The sequence below is a fragment of the Tupaia chinensis genome, unplaced genomic scaffold (genome assembly GCF_000334495.1).
Source record: "Tupaia chinensis unplaced genomic scaffold, TupChi_1.0 Scaffold000320_1, whole genome shotgun sequence".
NCBI classification, from domain to species: domain Eukaryota; kingdom Metazoa; phylum Chordata; class Mammalia; order Scandentia; family Tupaiidae; genus Tupaia; species Tupaia belangeri.
Genome location: NW_006159813.1, coordinates 437,904 through 454,711, shown reverse-complemented (window position 1 = coordinate 454,711; position 16,808 = coordinate 437,904). Strand labels below are relative to the sequence as shown.

At 49.1% G+C, this 16,808-nt stretch overlaps 1 protein-coding gene across 1 annotated transcript in view; it reads left to right on the top strand.

Annotated features, from left to right (window-relative positions):
• Nucleotides 1-12,126: 12,126 nt before the first annotated feature.
• DAO (D-amino acid oxidase) overlaps nt 12,127-16,808 on the top strand; it is a 25,979-nt gene continuing 21,297 nt past the window's right edge. The window contains exon 1 of the mRNA XM_006151496.3: nt 12,127-12,256. The gene's annotated coding sequence lies outside the window, so the exon portion shown is untranslated. The remainder of the gene's footprint in view (nt 12,257-16,808) is intronic.

Sequence of the window (16,808 nt, the reverse complement as noted above, 5' to 3'; positions counted from 1 at the left end):
GGCTGGAGGCCCCGGCTGGCCAGTCACGTCCCCCGAGCGCCCCAGCGCTCACGCCCCCGCCCGCGCTCCGCCCAGAGGGTCTGGGGACCTGTAGACCGCGGGGCCGCCGGAGCGTCAGCCCACTGCGCAGGCTGGGAAACTGAGGCCGGCAATCGCGCGGCCAGGGCCGTGCAGGCACTAGGAAATAAGTGGCCTCCTGGACCCTGTGTAGGGTTTTTTTTAGGGAACTTCAACCGCAGTCTTTGCAGAAATTCATTCGTGAGGGGACCAGCAGATGGCGTATAGTTCACTGCAGTCCCAGTCCCTGACCGGTGGCTTAAACTCACGCCGGATGCGTGTGTGCGCGTGCCCAAAATCCTGAGAGGAGAGTGGAAGAGAAGGGATTGCTGCGTGGCCAACCCCCCTGGGGATGGTTGCATGCTTTCTGTCTCTCGTGAAATCTCTCTCTCTCGCACGCGCGCGCACACACACACTCACACACACAGATTCATTTGTTACTTCATTCGTTTATGAAATACTTACTGAGCACTTACTAGGTATTGAGTATAAAATAGTAAGCGAAAGGGATTAGGCCTGCCCTCTGAGATTTTACTAAGGTTAATCAAATTATTAGATTAAAAATCAGTTTGCTAATCTCTTGCAGTGAAGTCCTTCTTTGTGTCCAGGAACGGAGCTAGCTTCTTGGGCCGTCAGCAAAGGCTTCCCAGAGGAAGAGATTTGCTCTGAGGCCTAAACTATGAAAGGATTAACCCGGGAAACCGCACTCCAAGCAGGGGGAAGGGCCTTTGTGCAGGACTGGAAACAGGAAGGAGGTTGCCCACCAAAGGCCATGCCTAGGAAGGGATGGGGGAGTGGCGCTCTGGAAAGGGCCCCTGGAGAACAGGTTGTGGGGCCAGCGATGGAGTGAGCCCAGGGAGGGGGCTGCTCTTGTCCTGGGGAGAGGCCACCTGCATGGGGATGCAGACACCAGTGTAGGGGAGGAGTCCAAGAAGCTGGGACTGGTATAGGAAGCTTCTCTACTATCCAAAATCCTCTCCCTCACCTCTGCATATTGCAGGGGCACGCCCCCTCTGACGAATGCAGCGGCCCGTTTCTGCTCCCCATCTGAGCAAATGGCTTTCTGGTTTTTGTTTGGGCAAAACAGGAACCACCGCGAAGAGTCCTGGGTCCGGTCTGCCCTCCGTATTCTCCAGAGTTGCACCTCCATACTCTTCATCTCAGAGGTGGCTCTTAGTAGGGGCTGCTCTGACCTGTAGGGAGCATTTCAGGTTTTGTTTTGGAAATTTGTTTCTGTTTTTGTTTTGTTTTTGTTTTTGTTTTCATTTTTTTGCCACAGGGCTTGTGCGCTGGCCAGAGAGGAGAGAGACAAAAAGCCCTCTTGGGATTTCGGGCAGTCATGTACACACCCCAGTGATTTTTAAGCTGCTGGGTTCAGGACTCAAACCACAGCCAACCCTGGGGAAACCCAGCAGCTTTAACCACCACCTGCTGGGTTTGGAAATCTGTGGGACTGTTTTTGGTTGTCTTGAAGATGGGAGAGGAGAGAGGACTGCTAATTTAATTTATTTGATTTATTTTTGAGAGATTTTTGCAGTAGGGCAAGTGCACTCACTGGAGAGATGAAGGGATAGAAAGCAAGAAATCACCCCCTAGGGGGATGGCTACCACAATCCCTTCTCCTCCATTCTCTTGGGATTTTGGGCACACATGCATACACACCAAGCATGAGTTTTAAATTGCAGGGTCCAGGACTCAAACCCTAGTCAACTACTAGGAGTCCAGTGATATAACCATTATGACATCTGCTGGTCCCTTAAATCAATTTTTCTAGGCATGTTTTGAAGTCCCCTCCCATATGGCAACACCACTTTTAAAAAATGTTTATTTATCATTATTATTTATTTTAATTTGCTACAGGGCACAAGCACCCACTAGAGCGAGCGAGAGAGAGAAAGAGATAGAGAGAGAAAGTCAGTCACTAGGTTTGGGACTGAAGGATGGTTGGCCAAGTGAGAGTCCAACACCTTAACCAGCATGCCACCTGCTGGCCCCAAGCAACACCACTTCTAATACTGGAGCAGCTGACTCAACGTTCCCATATTTATACCTGCGTTCTTGGTGGACGGATGGCTGTAAGTCTTCTGTGCCTTTTCTAAAATGTCAAATAGAAGGCAAAATTGTGGACAGAATTCAGTTGAATCATGACTAGGCACATTCTTTTTTCTTTTTTATTTTTTTGTTGAGGTTTTTGCTATAGGGCATGTGCGCTTGCCGGAAAGACAGAGACAGAAAGCGAGAAATCATCCCCCGGGGGGATGGCCACACCATAATCCCTTCTCCTTCATTCTCCTCTCTCGGGATCTGGGGCACACACACACACGCACCCAGCATAAATTTAGGCCACCAGGTCCGGGACTCAAACAGCGGTTGACTGCGTGGGAGTCCAGTGACGTAGCCATTTCGCCATCTGCTGGTCCCCAGATTCATTTTTTACCCCAGTTTTTCCCGTAAGGCACATGATCTCACTGGAGAGAGACAGGCAGAGGGACAGTGAGAAATCACCCCCCACCGCCAAGGGGGCTGACTGGGCCACAGTCCCTCCTCCTCCATTTTCCTCCTGGGATTTTGGGCACATTATGCACATACACCCAGCGTGATTTTCTAGCTGTTGGATATGGGATTCAAACCTCAGTTAGCCATGTGGGAGTCCAGTGCCTTAATCACCATGCCACCTGCTGGCCCCCTAGACACGTTCTTTAGAAACAGGCACAGACTTCTCAGAACTCCCGGTGTATTCCTCATAGTGTTGACCAATCATGTACATATTGCAATCCATTTTGTTTCCTTAGGATTTTTTTTTTATCTATTTTTTTTTTCCTGTATGCATGACAGAGCACATGCAGATGGATGTGGGAGGGAAAGACAAAAGAGAGGAACGCCCCCCACAGGGTCTGATCACACTCCCTGCCTCCTCTGCGGGTCCTCCAGCCCGGTGAGTCTCAGGCCTAGAATTCCAGCCCTGCTGTCCACAGGAGGTCTGGCTCCCCAGGGTGGAATCTCTCTGCCGTGCCACACAGCTGGCCTTGCTAGGATTTCCCTTTATGTCTCCTCCACATTTGTTCTCATCATGAGTGAGAATTTCCCCAAGAAAGCACAGATCGTGGGGACCAGCAGTTACCATAATAGCTATGTCACTGGACTCCCACGTAGTCGACCGCGGTTCGAGTCCCAGACCCGGTGGCTTAAACTCACGCCGGGCGCCTGTGCATGCGTGCCCAAGATCCCAAGAGGAGAATGGAGGAGAAGGGATTGCGGCGTGGCCATCCCCTCTGGGGGTGATTTCTCGCTTTCTATCTCTCTGTCTCTCTCTGTCTGGCGAGCGCACGTGCCCTATGGCAAAAACCTCTCTAAAAAAAAAGAAAGAAAAAAAAAAGACTTTAAAAAAAAAAAAAAGACTTTTTTAAAAAAAGCACAGATCCTGGGGCCAGCAGGTGGCGTGGTGGTTGACACTGAACTCCCACATGGCTGATTGCGCTTCGAGCCCTGAAAGTCACACACTGGGCACATATACGTGCATGTCCAAAATCCTGAGAGGAGAATGGAGGAGAAAGGATTTAGGTGTGGCCATCCCCCACAGGGGAGATTTCTCATTCTCCCCACCCCCATGAGCACATGTGCCCCATGGCAAATACTTAAAAAAAAAAAAAAAAGGGAAGAAAACACACTGATTCACTAGGTGTGCGTCCCTAAAAGCTCTCTGGCAATGCTGATGCGCCTGGACCGAGGTCCACAGTTTGAGAACCACTGTCTGTACAAATGCTGTGGCCTCCTTAGCAAGAAATGTGTCCCTGGCTCTGATCCTGCTAACCGTCCATGGCATTAGGTTCTAATCCCGCCTGCTCTGGCCCTGCCTATGTCTGCTCCCCTCCAAAAAAACTCTGGAGGCCAGAACCACCCTTCTCACTTCCTCCTATCACTGAAGAGCCCTTTCTCCTTTTTATTTTATTTTATTTTACTTTATTTTCATATTAGAAGGTGAGAGAGAGAAAATAATATCTCTTGATAATATTGCCTTCCTTTCTCTTCCAATTCTCTGTCTCATCAAGACGCCAGGCTCCTGAGTATGCACAGCCAGCCCGGAGTGTTTTTCAAGTCACTGGGCTGGGTTCGAACTGTGGTTGGTCACGCGGAGTCTGACTCCAGTAACCAATAGGGGAATTGGGCTGCCCTGGAACATGGTTTACTTATTTCTTATTTTGCTTGATAGATTTTTGCTATAGGGCATGTACACTTGCCTAAGAGACAGAAAGTGACAGAGAGGAACTGAGAATTCCCCCCCGCGGGGAATGGCCATGCCACAATCTCTTCTACTCTGTTCTTCTCTCAGGATTTTGGGCATGCACCCACATGTGCCTGGTGTGTTTCAGGGTGCCAGGTCTAGAACTCCAACCACAGTTGGCCATGTGGGAGTACAGGGTCTTAGCCACTGTGCCAGCTGCTCGCCCTGGGGCACAGTTTGTTAACATGTGACTGTCCTCTCCTCATGCTCCAGGATCACCGCCTCCAGGAAGACTTCCATGACCCAAAGCTGGCTTATGTGTGCTCCTGCAGCCCCTGGGCATTGGTGACAATGGCATTTTGGGCTTGCCCTGTGCTCATTCCTCGGTTGGACCCCTTCATATACATTAGTTCTTGTTGCAGGGGTGATTCTCATTAAACAAATGCACGAAGTGGTGAAGTCGCTCACCCAAGGTCACGCCACTATGAAGTGGGGACGTTGTACTCAAGCCCACGTTTTTCTGCTTTAGAAGTCAGGCCAAAGACAGAGGTTCTTCCAGGACAAACTAGGGGGTTGGGGCACTCTGTGAGAGCTCCCTTTTTAGATTACATACTTTGTAACTCCTCATTAGGAAATGAAACTCAGTGGGAAATAAATGTCTGGTAATTTGTCATAGCAGCCACAGGAAACAAATACAAAACGCAACCGACACACACATTTGAAAAAATTCATTACTGGGGCCAGACAGTGGCACAGCTATAAAACACAGGACTCTGCAAGGTAATCCCACACGGCCAGGTTGCTGGTTCAAGCCCAGAGACCTCCCTGAGCATGCCAGGGGTACACACATCCATAATCTGGGCCGGTTGAGACCGCCCTGTGAAGACCCTGTTAGGGAGATTGTCTGTCTGTTTCTCTCTGCTGGAAGAAATAAATAAACCTTTTCTTGGGACCAGCAGTTGGCGTAATGGCTATGTCGCTGGATTCCCATGTAGTTGACTTCAGTTCGAGTCCCAGACCCAGTAGCTTAAAATCAGGCTGGGCACGTGTGCGTGTGTGCAAGATCCCGAGAGGAGAATGGAGGAGAAGGGATTGTGGTGTGGCCATCCCCCCTGGGGGGTGATTTCTCGCTTTCTGTCTCTCTGTCTCTCTGTCTTTCTCTCTGTCTTTCTGGCGAGTGCACGTGCCCTATAGGAAAAAACCTCTAAAAAAAAAAAAATTGCAAAGGCTTGGGACCAGCAGTTGGTGTAATGGCTATGTCACTGGACTCTCATGTGGCTGACTGTGGTTCAAGTCCCAGATCCGGTGGCTTGAACTCACACTGAATGTGTGTATACATGCCCAAGATCCTCAGAGAAAAATGGAGAAGGGATTTCAGTGTGGCCTTCCCCCCTGGGGGCTGATTTCTGGATTGATTTCTGTCCCTCTGTCTCTGTCTTTCTGGAGAGCCCATGCCCCTTATAACAAAAACCTCTCCAAAAAAAAGCAAAGGCCAATTAACATGTGAATATTTGCAATCTCCTAAGCAAGGCTGGGACCTAGGTAGGGCAAGTGGGGGCTGGTGTAAAATTTAAGGAGGCTCTTACTCTCAGGCTGGCCTAAATACAGGGAGGACATCTAAGGATGAGTGCAACCTTACATTTGTAAACTGATAGTTCTTCTGGATAGCCATCTGGCAAAGTGGATCAATATTTAAAATGTGCAACTCTCTCTTACCACCAAGTCTAGTCATGAGTCAAGTGGAGGCTAGGGTGCGGTCAAGACTGGGCTCCACCTGCAACCCACTGCCATGGTGGAGGAAGGCGTGGCTGCTGGAGTTGTCGTGGATGCTAATACTGCTTTACAGAGGTGCTGAAGACCGCCCTCATCCACTGACCTAGCACCTGGAATTCATGGAGCCACCAAAGCCTTAGACAAGCACCAAGCCCAGCTGTGCATGCCTGCATCCAACTGTGATGAACCTATGGATGTCAAGTAGGTAGAGGCCCTTAGTGCCCAGCACCAAATCCACCTGATTAAGGCTGATGACAAGAAACCAGGGGAGTGAGGAGGCCTCCGCAAAGCTGACAGGGAAATCCCCGTAAAGTGATCGGTTGCAGCTCTGTAGTAGTTAAGGCCTATGGCAAGGAATCTCTGACCAACGATGTCATCAAAGAGTACTTCAAATGCAAGAAATGAATAAAGAATAAAAATCGGCTCGTGTAAAAAATAAAATGTGTAACTCTTTGGCACAATGATCCCATATTTAGGAATCAATCCTATAGAAATAATTAGACAAGTGTGCTAAGAAACATATCTAGGGGCCAGCAGGTGACACAGTGGTCAAGATGCTGAACTCCCACATGGCTGACCACGGTTCAAGTCCTGAACCTGGTAGCTTGTCTCACTTTCCCTTTCTCTCTCTCTATCTCTGGTTAAATTAGAAAATAAATAAATTAATTAAATTAAATAAATAAGTAATGTTTAAAAATTATTTTTTTTGAAAAAAATAATTTTTTTGTAATATCAAAGATGGGAAATGAGGGAACCAGCAGTTAGCGTAATGGCTATGTCGCTGGACTCCCACGTAGTAGACCACAGTTCAAGTCCCGGACCCGGTGGCTTAAAACTCACGCTGGGTGCATGTGCGTGCGTGCCCAAGATCCCGAGAGGAGAATGGAGGAGAAGGGATTGCGGCGTGACCATCCCCCCGGGGGGTGATTTCTCGCTTTCTGTCTCTATGTCTCTCTGTGTCTGTCTGGCGAGTGCACGCGCCCTATAGTGAAAATCTCTCCAAAAAAAAAAAAAAAAAGATGGGAAATGACAAGTAAATTCAACTATAGAAAATGACTTTAAAAATTATAATATTGAGGTACGCAAGTGGCACAGTGGATAAGGCATTGGATTCCCACATGGCTGACTATGGTTCTAGTCTTGGACCTGACGGGTTGAAAATCATGCAAGGAGATCAGCAGATGGTGTAATGGTTACATCACTGGACTCCCACGTAGTCGACCCCAGTTTGAGACCTGGACCCAGTGGTTTAAAACTCACGCTGGGCATGTATGCATGCATGCCCAAAATTCTGAGAGGAAAACGGAGGAGAAGGGATTGCAGCATGGCTATTACCCCGGGGGGGGGGGGGATTTCTCACTTTCCCTCTCACTGCCTTTCTCTGGCAAGCACACTTGTCCTATGGCAAAAACCTTTTTTTCTTAAGAGGTTTTTATGCTATAGGGCGTGTGCACTCGCCAGAAAGGTAGAGACAGAGAGTGAGAAATCACCCCCCGGGGGGGGGTGGCCACACCGTAGTCCCTTCTCCATTCTCCTCTTGGGATCTTGGGCACGCTCACACATGCACCCGGCATGAGTTTAAGCCACCAGGTCCAGGACTTGAACCGTGGTCGACTACATGGGAGTCCAGTGACACAGCCGTTATGCCAACTGCTGGTACTTGGCAAAAATCTTAAAAAAAAAAAAAAAATTGTGATATCCAGGGATGGTTTCATGGCTTGATGGTTAAGGTAGCTGTTTCCTAAATGGCCAACTTTATGGTTCAATACCTGGATCTGGTGGCTTGATAAACACTTTGGGCACGTGTGCATATGTGCCCAAAATCCTGAAAAGAGGGAGATGTGGAGGAGGAGAGATTGCGGTATGACTATTCCTGTGGGGGATGCTTTCTCCCCTCCCTCTTTCTCTGTCTCTCTCTCTGGAGAATGCACATAACCGATACCAAAAAAAAAAATTGTGATGTCTCTATATAATGATATTCTGTGTAAAAGGATGCTATTGGTACCAGCAAGTGGCATGGTAGACAGGGCACTGGACTCCCACGTAGCCCACAACAGTTCGAGTTCCATACCTGGAGGCTTCTTTTTTGCTTTCTCTCCCTCTCTCTGGTGAATGCACATGCCCTATAGCAAAATTTAAAATAATAATAATTTTTTAAAAGATGCCACTGTTATATCATCAGTGTGGAATGATGTCCATGACATACCACTTTAATATGTCCTGATGGACCAGCAGGTGGCATGGTGGTAAGGCACTGGACTCCCATGTTGTCGACTACAGTTTGAGTCCCAGACCTGGTGACCTGAAACTTACAGCAGGCACATGCATGCATGCCCAAAATCCCAGGAGGAGACTGGAGGAGAGGGGGGGCTGCAGCATGGCCATCACCGCTGGGGGGTCATTTCTCACTTTCTGTCTCTCTATCTCTTTGGCGAGTGCTCGCTCCCAGTAGCAAAAATCACTCAGAAAAGAAAAAAAAGTACTGCTAAGTGAAATGAGTAGGAGAGGATGTGTCACGTATAAAACAACCCCATTTTTGTTTCCCCAGTTTATTGATGTCTGGGAATATTTCTCTATTTCCTGGTGGTGGGATTGGTTACTGGTAAGTCTTCATTTTTCTTTTCTTTCTTTTTTAAAAAATAATTATTTGTTTAGTTGTATTTATTATTATTATTATTATTATTATTATTTTCAATGTGACCAAAGAGAGACAGAGCAAGAGAGGGAAAATGAGAAAGCAAGTCACCAGGTCTGGGGTTTGAACCCTAGATGGCCATGTAAGAGTCCAGCACCCCAATCACCATGTCACTTGTTGGCCCATTGTTTTTTTTTTTGTTTTTTTTTTTTTAAGGTTTTTGCCATAGGGTACCTTAATCCTTAGAAAAGTTAGTAATGCTAAATTCCTTCCAGAGAGATGGAGCATTATCTTGTTTTGTTATCTCACAGGGCTCCTTCAGGATTCTGACTCCTGCAGAGACTTCCAGCTTTCGCCCTGGCCTGCATTTCAGAGCCACTAGGAGGTCAACATTGTTTATCGGGCAGCCAGGGCGTCAGAGTCCTACAACTCCAGCCAAATAAACAGAAATTGCTGGCAAAGATCTGGGCCTCCTGATATCCTAACCAATGAACTTTGAACTTCAAGGGAGCAGGAAGGGCCTGGCTCTCACCGGCTCTCTGAGTGAGTCCTCCACCCCTGTGGGTCTGAGGCACACGCCTTCCTCTTGAGGCCTCCAACTCCACGCCCGTGAAAGGGACAGATTCAACCGGGTCAGTGTTTCTCAACTTTTTCATTTTCTTTTTTTCTTTTCAAGTCATGCTCCCTTTCCGAGGAACATGAACATCGAACACCCTCCCTGTGGATAGCCTCTCATGTCCTAATAGCCAAGAAGATCTTGGGAAACTGCACTTTCTGTAGTTTGTATTGTGAAAACAATAGGCATCTCCCAACCTCACAACCCCAAGTAAGTAATAACACTGAACATGCTTTTTTGCACACAAACGGGACATTCTGAAGCTGACCTCCAGCTCTGCTGCGTGGGAAGGCACTGGGGCCTCCAGCCAGTCTCCGGCTCTCAGGTAAACTCTTTACTGTGGAGGCCCGGGCCTCAGCTCCAGACACAGATGCCCGGGTGAGGGTCTGTGTTTTACCACGTAAAATAGAGGGTGTCCTGCAGACCTGCAGATGGCATAATGGCTGCATCTCTGGACTCCCATGTAGTTGACCACGGTTCGAGTCCTAGACCTAGCAGCTTAAACTCAGCGCCGGACGCGTGTGTGAGCCCAAGATCCCGGGAGGAGAATGGAGGAGAAGGGATTGCGGCACGGCCATACCCCCTGGGGGGCGATTTCTTGTTTTCTGTCTGTCTGTCTCTCTTGGTCTTTCTGGCAAGTGCACTGAACAAAATTAAATAAATAATACAAAGTGTCCTGGAATTTATTTGCTACATCTGGCAATGTTAACCTGGGTTCCTATTCCGACCTCTGTTTGTAGGAAGAGTGACTGGGGCAATTTCTTCTTTTTTCCCCTCTATTTTTTATTTGTTTGCCAGAGGAGACAGAGAAAGGAGAGAGAGAGAGAGAGAGAGAGAAGTGAGAACCCTTCATACACATACACGCGTGCACACACACACACACACACACACACACGGCATATTTATGTCATCTCTCCTTTCTCTTCCACTTCTCCTGCACCCAGCACATTTCTCAAGCCACCGGGTTAGGGACTTGAACTGAAGGATCAGCCATATGGTATTCAGCCACATTAACCACCGGGCAACGAAGTCAGCCCACCCTATTTTTCATTATTAAAGAAAAATTCGGGGACAGCAGGTGGCGTATTGGTTAAGGTGCTGGACTCCCACCTGGCTGACTGTGGTTTTGGTGGCTTGCTTTCTCTCTCTCTCTCTGTCTCTCTATGGTCAAATAGAAAGAAGAAGGAGGAGGAGGAGGAGGAGGAGGAGGAGGAGAAGGAGAAGGAGAAGGAGAAGGAGAAGGAAGAAGGAGAAGAAGAAGAAAAAATAAAATTAAATAATTAAAAAAAGAAAAATTCTATGCATTAAGTAGTCTGTAAGCGTGTTCTTGTTTCATTTTCACTTTTTATTTTTTCTTTCTGATGGCCAGAGAGCACACGTTTTTGCCGGAGGAGACAGAGAGAGAGAGACAGAGGGGGGAGAAAGCACCCCCTGATGGGGCGTGGTTGCACCAGAATCCCTTCTCCATTTCCCTGTCCCTATTGGGACTTTGAGCACACACATAGACGAGTACCTGGTGTGTTCTTGAAGGCTCCAGGGCCAGGGTTCAAACTGCAGCTGGCCGTGGGGATCCAGTTCCTTAACCACTACAGTACAAAGCCACCTCATTTCCCCCCTTTATTTTATTTTATTTATTTATTTTTTTTGGAGAGGTTTTTGCCATAGGGCGCGTGCGCTCGCCAGACAGACAGAGATAGACAGAGCGCCAGATAGTGAGAAATCACCCCCCAGAGGGGAGATGGTCACGCCGCAATCCCTTCTCCTCCATTCTTCTCTCAGGATCTAGGGCACGCACGCACACACGCCCGGCGTGAGTTTAAGCCACCGGGTCCGGGACTTGAACCGCGGTTGACTATGTGGGAGTCCAGCAACATAGCCATTACGCTACCTGCTGGTCCCCCCCCTTTATTTTTTAAGAGAGATTTTTGCTGTAGGGCATGCGTGCTCACCAGATAGAGAGAGACAAAGAAATGAGGTGAGAAATCGCCCTCTGGGGGATGGCCACACCAGAACCCCTTCTCCTCTCAGGATTTTGGGCGTGCACACACATACACCTGGCATTTTAAACCACCAGGTCCAGGACTCAAACTTCGGTCAACTACATGGGAGTCTGGTGATATAACCATTATGCCATCTGCTAATCCCCATTTCCCCCTTTTCATTGGATGATGCTGTCAGCAGGGTGATGGAGGCTGGACCATCAAAGCTGACCCAAACAATACTTCCCCCAGGGCTGGTCCCTCTCTCTGGGCCTCAGTCTCCCCATCTGTACGGCGACAATTCCCTGAGGAACTTCAGGCTCCAGCAATCTCAGCTCCAGGTCTGGCCTTGGCAGAGGAAGGGCCTGGAGTCTTGCCCCTGGCGTGGTCCAGGCAGGCCTCACCTCTGGTCTCTCCTTGGCGATGAAGCCCGTGTCCCAGAATGGCACTGGGCTGGCTGGCCTGTGCCTCTGGCCTCCCCTCAGGGACTGCCAGGCTGGGCTGACCGCCCCCACCTCACCCTGCAGGCCAGGCCCACAGTGGCCCAGGGAAACACCTTCCCCTCCCCCAGGGTGGCAGCGGGAAGGAAGAAAGGCGATCGTCTCCAGCTGGCCAGGGAGACAGACCTTCTTGTGCCCATCAGTCCTCCAAGAACACTCGCCCTCCCTCCCTCCCCCCAGGAGGCCCGTCCCCGGGGGCTTGGGATCAGCCAGAAAAGTCAGGCAATGTTGCAGGGACTGGGAGTGTAGGGAGGTGAGGTCTCCCCTGCAGCCTGGGTCCAGTCCCTGGGAGCGCGCAGTGGGGAGCCCCACCCTCGACCTGTGCCCTGACAGACTTTGACCCTGTGCTCCAGTCCCCTCTGGCAGGCAGAGGGCTGAAGACAGGACACTCCAGAGTCAGGAGCCTCCCCTGGAATTAGGATCCTGTACCCCTGGCAGCTGCCTCGCTTTCTTTCCACGAATTTCACCCATCTGGTGAGTGACCGATGTACCTTTGAGCTGGGCATTGGGGGAAGAAGGAGTCCATGCCTTCTCGGTGGCAGCAGACAAAGCTGAAGCAGGTGACAGAGGACAGGGCAGTCCAGCTTTGGGCGGACGTCCAGCAGAGAGATGACACTCTAGACGTGGACATAGGCAGCGGCTGCGGGGAACCGCGCTCATCTATCCCAGCCTCAGCTTCCTCATCTGGAGCTTGGGATCAAAACTCCCCTCCTACAGGGCGTGAGTTTGGAAAGAGGTGATGAGTATAAAGCGCTTAGCACAGAGGGGCACAGAACAAGTGCTCGAACGGTAGCTATTATTTTCGGTGGGAAAGTTGGCAGCCTGCTTCTGTTCCATTTTAAAGACTGAACTCTGAAACTATCGACCCGGTGAGAGGCTGCCACGCAGTGCTGTCTGGGAAAAGCGCGAGTGACTTACCGATGTTTGTTCTGAGAACAAGTCTTTAAACTTCTGCCAAGAGCGTGTAGCAACCCAAGGTGTCAGCTGCTTCCGATCGCTTTCTAGGGGACAAGGAGGGTTAGGAGCAACTCGATGCAAGATAGGTGAGCAGGAAGTGCCACGTACCAGCCTACGTCTGCTACCTGAATCTTTCGGTTTTTTAGAATTATTTATTTAATTCTTTTTTCTTTTCTTTTTTTTTTTGGGGGGGAGAGGCTTTTGCTATAGGGCACGTGTGCTTGCCAGAGAGACAGAGACAGACAGAAAGCGAGAAATCACCCCCCAGGGGGGATGGCCATGCCGCAATCCCTTCTCCTCCATTCTCCTCTCGGGATCTTGGGCATGCACGCGTACACGCACCCGGCGTGAGTTTAAGCCACCAGGTCTGGGACTTGAACTGCGGTCAACTACATGGGAGTCCAGCGACATAGCCATTACGCTAACTGCTGATCCCTTTAATTTAATTTGTTATGTGACCAGAGAGAGACAAAGAGAATGAGAAAGCAAGCAAGCAAGCTGCCCAATCTGGGACTCAAACCACAGTCGGCCATGTGGGAACCCAGTGCCTTTAACCACCACACTACCTGCCATCCCCACCTGAATCTTTTCATGGTGCTGTGCAGAGAGCCCAAGTGGAACCAAATGCTTCCCATGCTGGCTGTGTAAACTTGGGAGAGAAACACCCCCCACCACCACACACACTTCTTTCTGAGCCTCAGCCACGGTCTGTAGAATGAGGCTAAGCATGGTCCCTACCTCCTAGCAGTTGAGAGGATTAAGAGGATTATGTCTACACTGCAGCTACCTGTGTCAGACAAGTGACGGAATTGTTGATTCCTTCCTTCCGCATGCTTACATAAACAGAATCTCACACACACAAGCACATGCACATGCACACGCACACACATGCATGCACACACATGCACAGGTGAATATAATATCCCCACGCATTTGCATCTTCCTGGATGCATACTGCGAATGTGCTTGGTTGAAGTAGTGGAATCGACCAGAGGAGGCGGGCCAGACAGTGGCATAGGGGTAGTGCAACTAGACGGGAGTGCAAAGGTCCTCGGTTTGCATCCCGAGACCTTCCTAAACACGTTGGACATCCATATGTCCATGATCCGACTGACTGGGGCTGGGGCTGGATCTCAATGGGAGGACCTTGTTAGGGGTGCCTGTCTCTCTTTCTCTCTCTTATGGGAAGAATAAACACACCTTAAAAAAAAAAGAAAAAAAGAAGATAATTGCAGTGCTAATAAAAATGTAAACAAGGGACCAGCAGATGACATAATGGTTATATCACTTGAACTCCCTCATGGCTCACCATGGTTCGAGTCTTGGACTGGAGGCTTGAAACATGCTGGGCGTGTGTGCATGCGGGCCCAAGATCCTGGGAGGAGAGTGGTGGAGAAGGGATTGTAGGTGGCCATCCCCCCGGGGGTGGTTTCTCTCTTTCTGTCTCTCTGGTAAGCACACATGCCCTATAGCAAAACCCTCTCTCAAAAAATAAATGTCAATGATGAGAAAATGGCAGCCTGGGGTCAGGCCATAGCTTAGAGGTGAAGGAACAGAATCCCGCGTAGCAGACCACAGTTTAAATCCTGGTCTTGACAGCTGGAAAAACACACTCGGCGCACATGCCCCGAATCCCAACAGGATGGAGAGGTGGGAGAGAGGGACTGTAGTGAGACCGTGCTCCACTGTGGGGTGCTTTCTCCCTTCCCCTCTCTCTCCCTCTGGTGACCGCTTGCACCTTCTGGCAATTAAAAACAGAAAAGAAAAAAAGAAAAAGGCTGACTGAGTAACTCAGAGGTGTGCGAGTGGGTCCAGAAGGTCACTACACACATGCATGGACGATTTTACCTGAGGCGCCATCAGAGGCTACGATCTGGCTTCTGCTTCAAATGAGAACCTTCTGCATTTCTTTCTTTCTTTTTTGTTTTGAGAGTTTTTTATTTTTATTTTTTGATATAGGGCATGTGCGCTCGCCAGAAAGACAGAGAGAGACAAAGACAGAAAGCAAGAAATCACCCCACGGGGGGATGGCCACGCTGCAATCCCTTCTCTTCCATTCTCCTCTTGGAATCTTGGACACACACGCACATGCACCTGGTGTGAGTTTAAGCCACCAGGTCCGGGACTCGAACTGTGGTCAGCTAACATGGGAATCCAGCCACATAGTCATTACGCCAACTGCTGGTCCCTTATTTAATTTATTATTGTTATTATTATTTTAAAATTTGCTATAGGCCATACATGCCCTATAGAAAGAGGGAAAGTGAGAAGGCAAGCCACCAGGTCTGGGACTCGAACCACGGTCTGCCATGTGGGAGTCCAGAACCCTAACAACCATGCCACCAGCTGGCCCCCCTACTGGCACTTTTTTTAAGTTCATTTTTATTTTATGTTTTGAGAGAGAGAGCAAGAGAGATTCCATGCCACAATCCCCTCACTCAGCCTCCCAACCAGCCAGGATCAGCGGCATGCACTTGTGCACACACATGACCTAGGAGGCAACACGGTCTTCCAGGTGACCCCAGCATTGCAGATTTTGTCTGCGTTTCTCCTCTTCTCTGGCCTCAGTTTGCCCCTGTGTCTAAGGTATATCTCATGCAGTTCACTGTACAGCTCACCCGTAAACCTCTACACACCAAAGGAAACTGAGCCCCGTGGTGTATCCATCACTCTTTCATCTTGGCCAGCTGGTCCCAGGAGTTGCCACCAGCCTGGGCCTGGGTGTTGCTCCGGGTCCTCCCGTGTGCTCTGCTTCAGGTTTCACTGCTGCTAACCAGAGGCGTCATTGCTGGCCTAACCTGCCTTGTTATCTCAAATGCCCACGATGACGTCTCTGCTCTGGTCTTTTCTCTGTGCAGGAGCGTCCTAACGGCGTCCTTTCAAATACTCCTCTTATCCCACACATTCTTCTTTTTTCTTTTTTCTTTTTTTTTGGGGGGGGGGGGTTTATCCATAGGACATGTGCACTTGCTAGAGAGAAACAGAGAGAGACACTGAGAGAGAAATAGAGAACCCCCCCAGGGGGCATGGCCATGCTGCAATCCCCTCACCTCCTGAGATTTTTGAGCATGCCCACATGCACGCACGCACATGCGCCAGGCGTGATTTTCAAGTCACCAGGTCGGGACCTGAACTGTAATCGGCCATGTGGGAGTCCAGCGCTTTAACCACCGCACCACCTGTTGGTCCCATCCCATACATTCTTATCATAGAAGCAGTTCCTTCTTTCTTAATCTTTTGCTGATTTCCTTTTTTTCTTTCTCTCTCTCTTTTTTTAAAAAAAAACTATTTATTACATTTTATTTGTTTTTATTATTTTATATTTTGACCACACAGAGAGAGAAAGGGAAAGTGAGAAAGCAAGCCACCAGGTTCGGGACTCCAACTGCAGTCAGCCATGTGGGAGTCCAGCACCCTTAACCACCTGCTGGTCCCCCTTTGTGATTTTCTAGGTGGCATGAGAATGGCGAGAGCACAGGCTCTGGAAAAGGCAGACCTGGGTTCTTATCTCAGCTGCTCCTCCAACTCTCGACATAACCTTGAATCACCTTGTTTTCTTCTCTTTTTCCTTTTTGTGTACTTGTAATCATTATACATCTTCACAGCGTACAATGCTGTTTTTCAGTGCATGTCCATCAAGTCAAAGATATAACCATACCCACCATCCTCTTGCATCTCTTAAATATGTCTTTTTTTTTTTCTGAGCCCCTCCCCCCACCCCTTGAGGCTGCTTTCTTTTTTTATTTTTAGGTTTTTGCCATAAGGCATGTGTGCTCACCAGAGAAAGAGAGACGGAAAGATAGTGAGAGGGAAAGTGAGAAATCACGCCCTGGGGGGATGGCCACACCATAATCCCTTCTTCTCCATTCTCTTTGTGAAAATTTGGACACGCACACCCCCACACTCAGTGCGAGTTTCAAGCCATTGGGGCCGGGACTTGAACCACTGTTGAACATGTGGAGGCCAGCAACATAACTGCTACACTATTTGCTGGTCCCAACACACTTTTTTAAAAAATAAAATTACTCATTTATTTTTTTCTTTTTTCTTTTGACTAGAGAGGGAAAGA